This window comes from Neodiprion virginianus, chromosome 1, assembly GCF_021901495.1.
Source record: "Neodiprion virginianus isolate iyNeoVirg1 chromosome 1, iyNeoVirg1.1, whole genome shotgun sequence".
Lineage (NCBI taxonomy): Eukaryota > Metazoa > Arthropoda > Insecta > Hymenoptera > Diprionidae > Neodiprion > Neodiprion virginianus.
This window is the reverse complement of record NC_060877.1, coordinates 32,471,115-32,482,871: the sequence shown is the minus strand read 5'-3', so window position 1 is coordinate 32,482,871 and position 11,757 is coordinate 32,471,115. Positions and strand designations below refer to the sequence as shown.

The 11,757-nt window shown below is 40.5% G+C and overlaps 1 long non-coding RNA gene across 1 annotated transcript; it reads left to right on the top strand.

Annotated features, from left to right (window-relative positions):
• The first annotated feature begins 1,162 nt into the window (after nt 1-1,162).
• Nucleotides 1,163-11,058, top strand: LOC124308581 (uncharacterized). Its single transcript, XR_006909032.1, has 3 exons — nt 1,163-1,253; nt 10,089-10,423; nt 10,842-11,058. It is a non-coding gene; the product is annotated as an uncharacterized LOC124308581 (long non-coding RNA).
• Nucleotides 11,059-11,757: the final 699 nt, after the last annotated feature.

The window sequence follows — 11,757 nt, the reverse complement described above, 5'->3', positions numbered from 1 at the left end:
CTGCATCATGTGACTCGCGTAACGTTACGATTTACGGAAATTTCATCACCCGAACATTCTGAACGCTGTGCAAGATACGCGTTGGTTACAGTTGCGTAGGTACGTCATAAATGTCCCGCGACTTTGATGAGAAAAAATTGTTAGTTTTTTTGCATTATTAAATTATTATCATTATTATTGTTGTTGTTGTTGTTGTTGTTGTTGTTGTTATTGTCATTATTATTATTTATGTACAGTTTCTTCTGACATGGCGTGCAACATTCGCAAACAACCAACCGGATAATTCCACGAGTCTTCATTAATATTCATGTTCTATCAGTTGTGTGATATTTTCGATAGAACGCGGCTTGGAGAGTTACCAAAACCACGCATTTCGTCTCGACGTTGGCACTGTAATTGCACTTTTATGCAGATCGAATGATTTAGAACTAAAGATGGCCAATTCTCGCGTACAGGTTACGTAATGTCTTGTCGTTAGGAAGAAAAAAAATTTTCACAAAAATACCCCTTGTGCAATGTTTTATAGTTACTATATGCGAGTATTTTTAAAAAAATTGAAGGTCGGAATTTAACATTTTATCACGGGATCTTTCATACTTTACGACCGTTTTTTATTCCCCGGTGTTTTTTTTTTTTTTTTTTTCTTTTTTTAAATATCTTATTTTTTTATTATTGCGTTAGAAAATACGACGATGGTTACTCATCGATAAAATATATTGAAAAAAGAAACAGGTGATTCTTATTACGTCATTACGGATTTACTCCGTACTCCAGCAATAAAATGTACTGGTATACAAATTCGATACTATACAGCAGAAGTTTATTTCGGTCATTCGCGAAGTAAACAGCTGCAGAGAGCGAGTTGGGCAAGCTAATAAATTCAGGCCGTTAACTTGTTGTACAAATATTTTAGGAGCTAGATACACCCACTGATCCTCGTGCAAATCCATTTTACATGCACGCGGTGAAATGTGCCGATCAATTAAACCAGTTTAGCCGCATTATTCAAATCACCCGCTGACATTGAAAGTAAGCAGATGTAGTTAATAAGATACTTTGCCCGCGACTCGAGATATTTTAATTACTAGCAGCATGCCGCGGAAGGTATTCAGATTCACGGATAAGGTTTCGCGGAAACGGCGGAGCTTGAGCAACAAGTGCGCGAATAAATTAAATCTTAAATGCGTTCACATGCCGAGTAGTGCAAAATAAAATTCAACTACGGATGAGTGACCCAACGGCTGATATTCACGGTCAGTTTTGTAATGAATTATTTAACAAATACGGTGAGTGGTTACCTCATGTTGATGGCAGACGTGGAGTTCTTTCATCAAATCGACACGTAATTTGAGAGTCGATATTTCAGTGCAAGATGCCAGCATTCGACTCAAGAGTCCTAATTGCCAAATCGTTTGATAATTTATTTCAAACTACAACAAACACGCTTTGATATTTACTCAACAAACGAAGAATTATGGCTTGGGTAATGTTGCATGCGTGGATTTTTTCGTGACAAGGCTATATTTCAATCGATAAAATATGTGTATTATAATTTATGGATCAAACGATGTTTTTCTTGTTAGTGTATGACTATTACACGGTACGGTGCGGAATATAAAGAATCGGCTTTCAGGACATGTGGTAAAATCTGAAAATCCTTAGCTGTGGCGGCTTTTCTTTTTTCGTTGCCTTTTCCGGGCAGACAAATGTCGCTAATTAGGTGCCGTGGCGTCATTTTTTACCGCTGCTCAGAGACACCAACGCTAGAAAAAGTGTAATAAGTTTCCGCATGAAAAGGGAAGCTTTATTTATCACCTTGTTAAAATTCCACCGTGCTTGAAGCTAAGCCATCTGTAGGTATTCATTTCCGCGAAGTCTCGAGTGTGATATCCATCTACATTACGAGCTTCCATCCAGGATAATGTGAAAAATCAGGTATTGCAGGCTCGGATTGCGATTCGACGTTGAAGGTTGCTGATGTTTGCCTCTCTTGAACATATCACCGATAATCAATATTCTCATCATTTTATCTCCAAGCAATAATAAGGACCGATTAAAAACGAGCCATATGCGACGGATACAAATCTCATTAAATTAAATTAAATCCAGTCTCATGAGGGTACTGAATAAAATGAGTCTGCATCGTCTAGATCCTTATAATTCAAAGTCAGCCGAATGCAAATCCGCAGATAATGAACTTTTTCCTGAACTATAGAGGCTGTGGGTTAATCTAATTTCGAATCTGTCAGCAGAGATTTTTGGTGTCGAAATAAAATGAGAACCCAAAAAAAAAAAAATAAAAATAAAAAAATCGGGTGGCAGTTGAATTAATTACATCAGCCAACATTGTGGGTGTGTAGATGAAAAACTCGTCTTATGAGTCGTTGAACACACAAAACGTGATTAAGAGTGACCCATGCAAACATCGAACGCCTTTGACTAAGATTGGCTTTACAACCGAAAACACTTGACTTAAGCAAACTCTGTTTCAAGTTATCCCACAAATCTGAAAATCCATAGTTGACACAACGGATTGAAATCAGTATATAAGCAAATTGTTAAATACCTTATATTTCGCTGTATATTGTAATCAAACTATCGATGTTGAATCAAAGAGAAACAGAATTCGCGGTCGAAATAAATGAATAATATGAAGTTTAACTCGGGTATTATGTATATACTGTATATTTTTTTGTGTCTCTAGTTACGGAATGCAATTGATTTCCAATTTCAATTACATCACCGAAAACATTCAGCGCATCGCCAATCGCTGACAGTTTACAATTGATCCCGAAAACAAATTTGTATCTTCTAAAATACGATATACGAAACGTGAAAGAGTTGAATACAGAAATCTCTTCGAGGAGGGTTAAATTTCATCGCGAATTCCGCGACGGATCGCGAATATTTCATTTCTTCCGATCGTGGGGCAAAATTGAATCGCAATCCGACGTGACTCACGCAGAAAGAAGCGTAGGTATAACAACAACGCAATGCAAGCTGCTTCGATGGGCACGAAAGGATCGAATCCGTTCGTGCCGCAGGACGCAGCGAGATAAGTCGTGTATATTGCCCTCTCACCTTCTTCGCTTATAAGCGCAAGTTTCTCGACGGGACGTTCATAGGAGTAACTTTTTTCCTGCAGGTTGTTTTTCCCCTGTATTTACGATACGTTCTTCTCATTATTTTCGCAGCAATGTATACCTGGTCGTCGTTTATTTGCATACTCCGCTCCCCGATCCACCCTTGATTTTACTCTTTTTCGGGATGACGTCAGCATCTCGAACCCTCCAACACGAGGCAGCATCTCCACATCCAAGAGTCGAGAGGAATGGCGAACGCCTCCGCGAAAACATTTACCCAAGCGTTTCGGCACACGCGGAACAAAGAAGGGAGAGAAAAAAACGAACGAGGAGGAGAAAGTCAAATACTTTGTTTGAAGAATCTGCGGAAAAAAGGTGAAGCCGATCGGTCTCGGTACGAAACCTTTGCATACCTACGTGATTTGTATTGCGTTTACTCTCCTTCGACGAACTGTTATTTCCCTCCTGAACCTCGAGTGCTGAGATCGCCCGGAGTTCCAAAGCCGCGTGGGCATCGTCGTGGATCGTAGGAACGGAAAAATTCCTCGATTTGCGATATGCAGAAAATGCGTCCCGTCGCTGCGAGCCCCGTTTAACAGAATCCGCGGAGACACACGTGCGGAAGAATAAAACGCATTACGGGCGAAAAAGAAAAATCTGCTCCGGCACAAGGTAGGCAGGCAGGTAAACTGCATGCCTTCTCGATTTACTCGAGCGTAGGCGCTTCAGACCGGTTAAAGCGAAGCTGCAAGAGGATTTTTCCCGGAGTTGAAAAAACAAAAAAAGAAAAATAAAAAAAAAATGATCGGTGAATACAAATAAATACATCGATAATTATCCTATTTAGCTGAAATAACGCTAACGATGAAATATAAATTCGGCAAGCTTGCGCTTCGAATTAGCGCAGATGCCGGATGCGGGTGGAACCGAAGTCCAAATTTCTGATACGTGTAACCTCGCGGAACGGACCTGTGAAATCCCGGTTCCCAGCTGAGTCAGCCGGTCGGTTCTTCCCAATTCCCGACACGTTTGATCCCACGTTTCGTGAATTTTTAACCGCGAAACCCGGGAGCGGCGTCACGCCGAGTTCGGACACCCGATTCTCCCTCCCCCTGCAGCTTCATTTTATACCAAGGGACACTGACCTCCGGCTTTCTTGCGCGGAGATCGCATCCTGGCGATAAATCAAAACCCGCGGTTACAGGTTGCGCCGTGTTTTTCCCGTTTTATTAGCCACTGGACGACGACTCGTAGTCCAACCGGTCAAACATGGCGGGGCTCTCGGTTCTTCGATGTAAAATGCAAACGCGAGTCTCCATATTCGAGAATGTGTGGGTAAAGATCGCGCGCCTGGCGATCTTCTGCCGATCTCGTAAAACATTCGTTCGGCTAATTATAATTTTGACTTCGAGTATATTGAGTGGCCGTAAAACGTACAGATTGGCCAAAGATAGCTGAAGTTATTGAAGAGATTGATACCCGCTTAAATTGCACTCGAAGTGGATCTTTGAAATCGCTGCACTTGAATCGGTCCGTCCGTAATCGAATCAAGTGAAATCAAGTGAAAATCTTTGAAATCAAGCTTCTTTTAGTCATTCGAAAGAAACGAATTTTCCACTTGGAATACAAAGATCCGAAATCGATGTAGCAGTCAGCTGAGAGTGTTTCAAATCGCATTAGACCTCGTGAAATGATTACGTCACCCCGAAGTCGACAAGTCCGCGTTGTCAATTTTCTAGCCGATATTGAATTAGCTGCTCCGCCAGATTTACGATCCTTGGATTATCGGCCAACGGCTTGTACGGACGCTTTCCATCCGGTGACTAGAATAATCTTAGCGACGACGATCTTTGATTAATTAAACTTTAAGTGCTTTCCCGGCCAGGGAATCATAAATTCGGCGAATATTCTGCCGTTAGGTGTTTACCGTTCCTGCGGAAGATTATTATCGATAAAATTTACCGTCAATTTGCATAAATTCACACTCGTGCAGTTACCTGATAATGCCGTGTTAAATCGGTGATAGTGCAACCATAAATTTCGCCAATTTCACGATCCCCGTCACTTTGTGCGACTCGGTTTAAATGATTAAAAATATCAGTGCGATGATCCTGGCTTCGCGATGCAAGATTTAAAGTGGGAGTGAGTTGGAAGATTGAATAGCTCCTTAATCTAATATTCATGTCTAATTGACTTTGCAAATTCAAGTTCCTTGCGCCATTTGTCGTCGTCTGCAGCCGGGCTTTTATTCCAAACACGTTTTTTCATCCATCCGTTCGCCACTCCTTCTTTTTTCATTATTTTCTTTCGTCTTCCGACAGGCGTGCGACAAACTTTGGTTCGCACGTATCGCAGACGCGTCATCATCCGGCCTTCACCAACGCCTAACGCTACTCACTCAGCGGGATCAATCTTTGTCGATTCAAGCTTTTAGCGTGTCCCCAATCTTTTCGCACATCACTTTCATTCGTCTCTGAAACACACCCGACGTTCGAATTGGAACGTGCCTCATGCACGGTTCTTGCTGCAAAATGCAAAGAGTGAAAGTGATACGAAACGAAGTGAAAGAATTTGGGAGGATATTATGAGAGTCGAAAAAGCAGCCTGAAAATTAAGGACCTTTGCCATTAGGACCAATGTTTATATTTGTACACGTACTTTCTCAATCATTCGTCCGTCAATCCATTTATTGACTCCTTTTTTTGTCGATCCTTAAGGGATTATCCGGAGACCGAAAAAAATGATTTTTCGTGGATTTTCATGAAAAGACATTTCAATTTACTGATATAAAAATTTATATACATATTGGGGTAACATTGAACTTCACTATGATATTATTTATTTAAAAAAATAATGATTTTTAGAGCTACTATAGCCGATCTCTGGGAGCACTGCTAAAAAAAGGCGTCTTTCAGTGAGCAAGATATGTCTAGACTGGATCATTGCAAATGAAAAAACAAAAAAGATTTAGTCAATATAAGGTATTATCTGGTCTTCAAACGAAGGAATAAGCAAAATATTCATTTTTAACAAAACGGAGGCTTGTTAGAAAAAAAATGTAATTTTCCATGAAAATTTTCGCCTTAATTTATTTATGAAATTAAAAATATTTACCGGCGAGAAGAAACCTTCCATTTAGGACTGAAAATTGTGGTAATAACGCTTGAGTAAAAGTTTGAGACTGAACGGTTCAGCCGTTTCCGAGAAACCTTGCTGACCGACTTTGAGAATATAGTTTTCAGAATAACGCGTTGTAAGTTTCAAAAGCGCTTTCAAGCGCTTCGGGGCGTCTATGAAAATGTACGCGTAACTTGGAGAGTATTTGTCGGATGGAAACGAAATTTTCCGTGTAAATACTTGAATATATTTGCCTTGCGAAAATGAAATTGAAAAAAAATAATCCATTTTTGAAAAATTCCGACTGCGTATCGCACCTTAATACGTATGTCGTATTCTTTCGTATTTCCCACAAGTTCTGCGCTCATAATCAGAACTCAACACATCAGGCCCAAACAAAATTATTGCCGATGGGGAATTTCTCGGATTGTAAGTGAGAAAGTTGGGCTATTATAATCCTCGACGAAGTTGTTACGCGTCATCCGAGCTACTCGTTAACTAATCGTTACGTGATATGAAATTCTTCCGTTAACACAACACGACGTTTTATGCTATACCGGTCTTTGAAGAAATATTTATGACGGGCATCGAAGTATGTAACGAAATTTGAACCGCTATCGTTTGCCAATTCAAAGATATAACTTTCGGGCCGTATCGCTTTTTCTCCGTCCCACGCAACTTAACGGCAACAAATCGTCGCCCGGCATGCTTGAGGAAAGGATGACGTGAAGAAGTTTACATAAGGCGAACTCGAAGTGTAGTATTCAGGTTCTCTCCTTTTTGCCAGAAAAATACTCTCAGAACATCGCCGAGCGAAAAGTATATAGACAATTTTACTTTCAACGAGTCTTTCGAGACGAAAAAATTCGCTAAATCATTCCGCTTCCCGAAATGTCCACCATTGCTGCTTCTTTTAGTCTCCTTATTCTTCTTTCTCTCTTGCCTTTTATTTATCTTATGGTAAGATTGTTCGCGATGAAAAGAAAACTCGCCATTTATTCAATGCCATTGCCAAACGATAAAACGACGAGTCAACCGAGGCGGGTGATATTGGAAATTTTTGCTGAACCCAAAACATTTTCTTACCGGATTCAGGAAGAATACGGATTTCATTCTCCAGAGATCCCGGCACGCGTAATCCTTTATTCGATTTCAAATCTCGCTGGAACACGATTCTAGTCATCTGGTTTAGCAGAACAAAGGTTGCGGAGAAATTTTTTATTCATCAAATCCGATGAAGTCACCGCGAGTTTCGGGCAACGTCAATTCTGACCGCCGAAATCCAATTCATCTTATCGAATAAAGTTGCAGATCGATACTATTACGGCCAAAGCACACAGTGTGCGCAAGAAAGGCTTCAGGAAGCAATAGAGGCGGAACACCGGGATCTTTTGAGGGCACGATATTGTAGGCATGTGGCCTCTCCGTTTCATCTAAGAAAAAAGCAATACCATCCCTGGATAAATTTGTACTCAAGAAGGACTCGTGAGCCGAGATGATTTATGAGGTTCTTCTTGCGTTTAGAATTTCTTTATCGAAAGTGCCACGTGTGTTTTCGAGAGACAAATCCTTGACATTTTCTTCATACGCGGTTTCGGTACGAAGTATAAAAATTCAAATTTCTGTCGCAACTAAAATTCATATACAGTGAATAAATGTCAATATATATATATATATATTTTCACGTCGTTCAAACTTTGCATGTGAAATAATTCGAGAAACTTTCATTTGCTCTAACCAGCCGACGAATTCTCCGATTTGATTTTCTGAATACGTGAAAATTCCCGTGAACATGTATAAACGGGAAGGCGAAAATTTGAGAATAAAATCTACCAAGCGGAAGAGCGAGTATTTGGTCAAATTTTCTAACCGAAAGACGGTTGAGCAGTTCACTTGGTGCGTTGGAAGAGAAGAGAGTCTAGCGATCTAGCACCGAGTAATAAACAAACAATTCCGTAAATAAAGGACAGCTTACGGAAGCGTGAAGCGGAATAACGATATACGAGCAGAAGTAGATTCGACGTGAAATAAACATTCCGGTCCGATAGCGAAGCGGGTATAATCATTCGGTGAGTTGAGTGATAACGCAGAATGGTAATTCCAAGAGATTAAAAGCAAGTCTAAGACGCCGCTCGGCGAAACACCCCCGTTAATTAATTATTCACCGGGCAAAAAGGCGAGGATTGAAATCCAACGAGACGTAAAAAGACATTCGCCGAGGGAAAATGTCTGGATATTTATGGTACTGCAGGTGATGTAGTGAAAACAATCGAGATTCCTTGGACAAAAAGAGGCGCCTTTTCTCGGCAAATTTGAGCATCATCGACGCGGTTATTATAACTTTCTAGAGAAATCCAAATCCAGTCGAGCTTTTCGTTCGGGTGTCAAGGAGCGCCTAATTCAGGCCCGGCTGCAAAACGACGAAGCCGTGTCTTTGAAAAATGAGAAAGCCTGAAGCGGGTGTCATTGACGGTATTCATATCGGGTGGATAATTGGATTCGCAAACGCTGTTTGTTTGACGGTGTATCCGTGTGCCTTGTTTTTTAGCGAGGCCCATTTGCAGACACCGTTTCTAACATCCTAACGACAAAAGAGCAGCCCGCGCATCACGCCTAAAAACACTGGCGGACAAAGTGGGCTGCAAGAAATTTAGCTACGACCAATTGGCGTTGCGTAATTTTTCGCGCGGATTAATCAGCCGGCGAGTGTTTCCGAACGTCCAGAATAGTACGGTATTTTAATACACGTCCGAATCGGTATAAATATAGAGATGCCCGCTGGATACAGCCGACAATCGTAGCCTTCGAATACGCTAATTATGACCAGGTATAATAATAATATCCGGTATAATACACGTATTCACACTCGGTAAAATACTCGCGGGAATTATCTAACCGACGAAAATCCCAGCGATGCCCATTTGGATTTTCCCCGTCCAGGGGAAATCTGTCTACAAAATCGGAAAATTTGGCAAATTTCGGTGAGATTGGGATAATTGCAGCGGGTTTCGACGAGGGATGAATAAAATTTTAATAAAAGTATTCATCAAATTCAGACATTGATATTTGCGAACGCGTGGGATTCCTTCTCTCGATCTACAAGCAAAACCGATTTGCTTATCTCGCCGGATCCTCGCCGACTCAATTACTCATCTCCAAATCTCGTCTAGTCGTTTTAGGCACCGTAACAGCTACCTCTGGGGTAAATAAGCCGGCACGGTTGCGGATCCTTATCGTACCATTGTAGATCTCTCCTCCGGTTGCTGCAGGCAAACATGGCTGCTGATCAAGGGATCACGGTGCCCGATTATTGTCGGATTCGTCGTCCCACGTTAACGATTCGACCATTCTTTGGGGCCAGGGAGGTAGAGTGGTAAGCTCTCGGTTTCACATTTCGTCACGAAAGAAGGAAAACGGCGAGGAAATTTCATCGAGACGTGGGATCAACGTCCACAATAACGTCAAGGCTGATGAAAATCAATATTCAGGAGTGATGTCATAGGCAGATGTTGCGGCGAGTCTTGACGGAATTCGACTTTTCGTTTATTTTGTGCCAACGTTTTTTGGGCTTTCCGACACTTCCGTGTGATTAATAGACTGTTCGATCACGTATTTTCGGCTTTAAACCCACCGTCGCGGTGTCGCACCGTCCCCCTCGCCCTTTTCCTGCCATTCGTATACTCACGATGAGTCGTTAAATTCAACGTAAATCAAAATAATCGCCTAATATATTAATGAAACCTTCTTGACTGCCATCTTGATTATCCGATGCTCGTACCATCCTCGGATCAATATTCACGCGTAAAATTTCCTACGGTTAAAACTTACTCCGTGAATTTTCGATAAAATTTTGCCAAATTATTATACCATATTTACCACAATTTACAGTGTAAAATCGAGAAGGCAAGAGCGACAAAAAGGAGGAGAGAAGGAAAAAGACGGACGAGTCGGTCACCTGGGGAAATTAACGTAACAAGTTTCTGTACGCATAATTAAACCCTCCCGTACTCTGCGGTATAGACGCAGCAATCAAGCGAACGGCGTGATTTAAGTGTTAATATTCGTCCAAGACTCGCCTCGGACTCTCCAGGATTTAAATCCCGCGAGAAATGCTTGAGAATGTCCGAGGAATAACTTCTTTTCGTTATTCTTTAGACGGAGAAATATATCTGCAGCCGGGGACGATGAAATCCCGATGCAGCAATAAGCTATCCGTTAAACAGGTAAACAAAAAAAATTGTATTCTTTCGAGTTTACATTTAAATAAATAAATTTTTATTCCATACATCGAACAATCACCAATATCTTTATTTGTTACTTGTAAAGTTGGCTTTCGTCCTTTTTACGTTGATAAATATCAGCGGTCAACAGGATTTTTGAGTCTCAGTTCTAGCGGTCAAATTTTGAGCAACTAATAAAAGAAAAAAACAGTTTTATCATACAAAGTTTGCTTTTGTAGAAACCGGAACAACTTTTCGGATTTGAAGAAAACTTACCCACCTTCGTTTTGCCTTTTATTATTTACGTGAAAGAAATCAAAAATTGACATCCAGAACCCAGACTCAATATTCGTGTTGACCGGTGTTACTTTAACCGTGGAAATTTCACGGCCACAAATACGGTTCGGCATGTTTCTAGCAGATGAACTGCAGGAATGTCGATACTTCGAAAAACGTCGGATTGTCCGGACGATGAAATTTTCCCACCTTGTGGAAAATCTGAGGCGAGAGGAAGGCTTTGCATCGTTGGATTCCGACCTCCCGGAGAGAATTCATAATATTGGACTAGAACCGATGAAAAGCAGAGAGGAAGTAGTGAAAACAAATCCAGACTGGTATCTGCAATCGGGAAAATCTTTTGTAAAGAGTTAATGATAATATTCCCGCGTTTTGTTAAAGTTTTATACATGCATTGAACGTGGAATAAGGGATGAAAATTTTTGAGGTGGCAATAAGATTACATATTACATATACATATGTTATACATATGTATATCCTTATAGGATGAATTAACAATATTAAGCGAGATTGAGCAGGCAAAAATCGTCCGTAGAAAACGTCCCCGCAAATATGTTCTTTAAAACGATTTAAAGTCAAGAGAACGGAATTTTTGAGGCTCCTCATGAATGAAGATCCTCAAAAATTGAAAATTTGCATGTAATTGTTATTCAGCATCTCATTTCAGCGATTGATTCTAGATGCAGGTATTATATAATAACTGCTTCTTCGAGATGATTGGAAGCTCAAGATTTTTTCTTAATACTTTGTAATTTCATTCATGACTATCCGCATATATTTTTCGTTGCGTAATATTTTTATGTTAATTACTTATGTTTAATACAAGTCAAAAGTGATTGACGGGACTCGTCAATAAATTGAATTTTAGGTTCCACGGGTATTAGAATTTGACATAAAAGTCGTCAAATTGTTTGAAAGCCAGAAGCGCGGATGCTCGAACACGACAGGAAGCAATTGACTTGAAAAAGTTCTTATAAATAATGAAACTTAGTTTTATACCGTCGCAATTTCGCACGTCCTCTTTTTACTTTCCGGAGTCT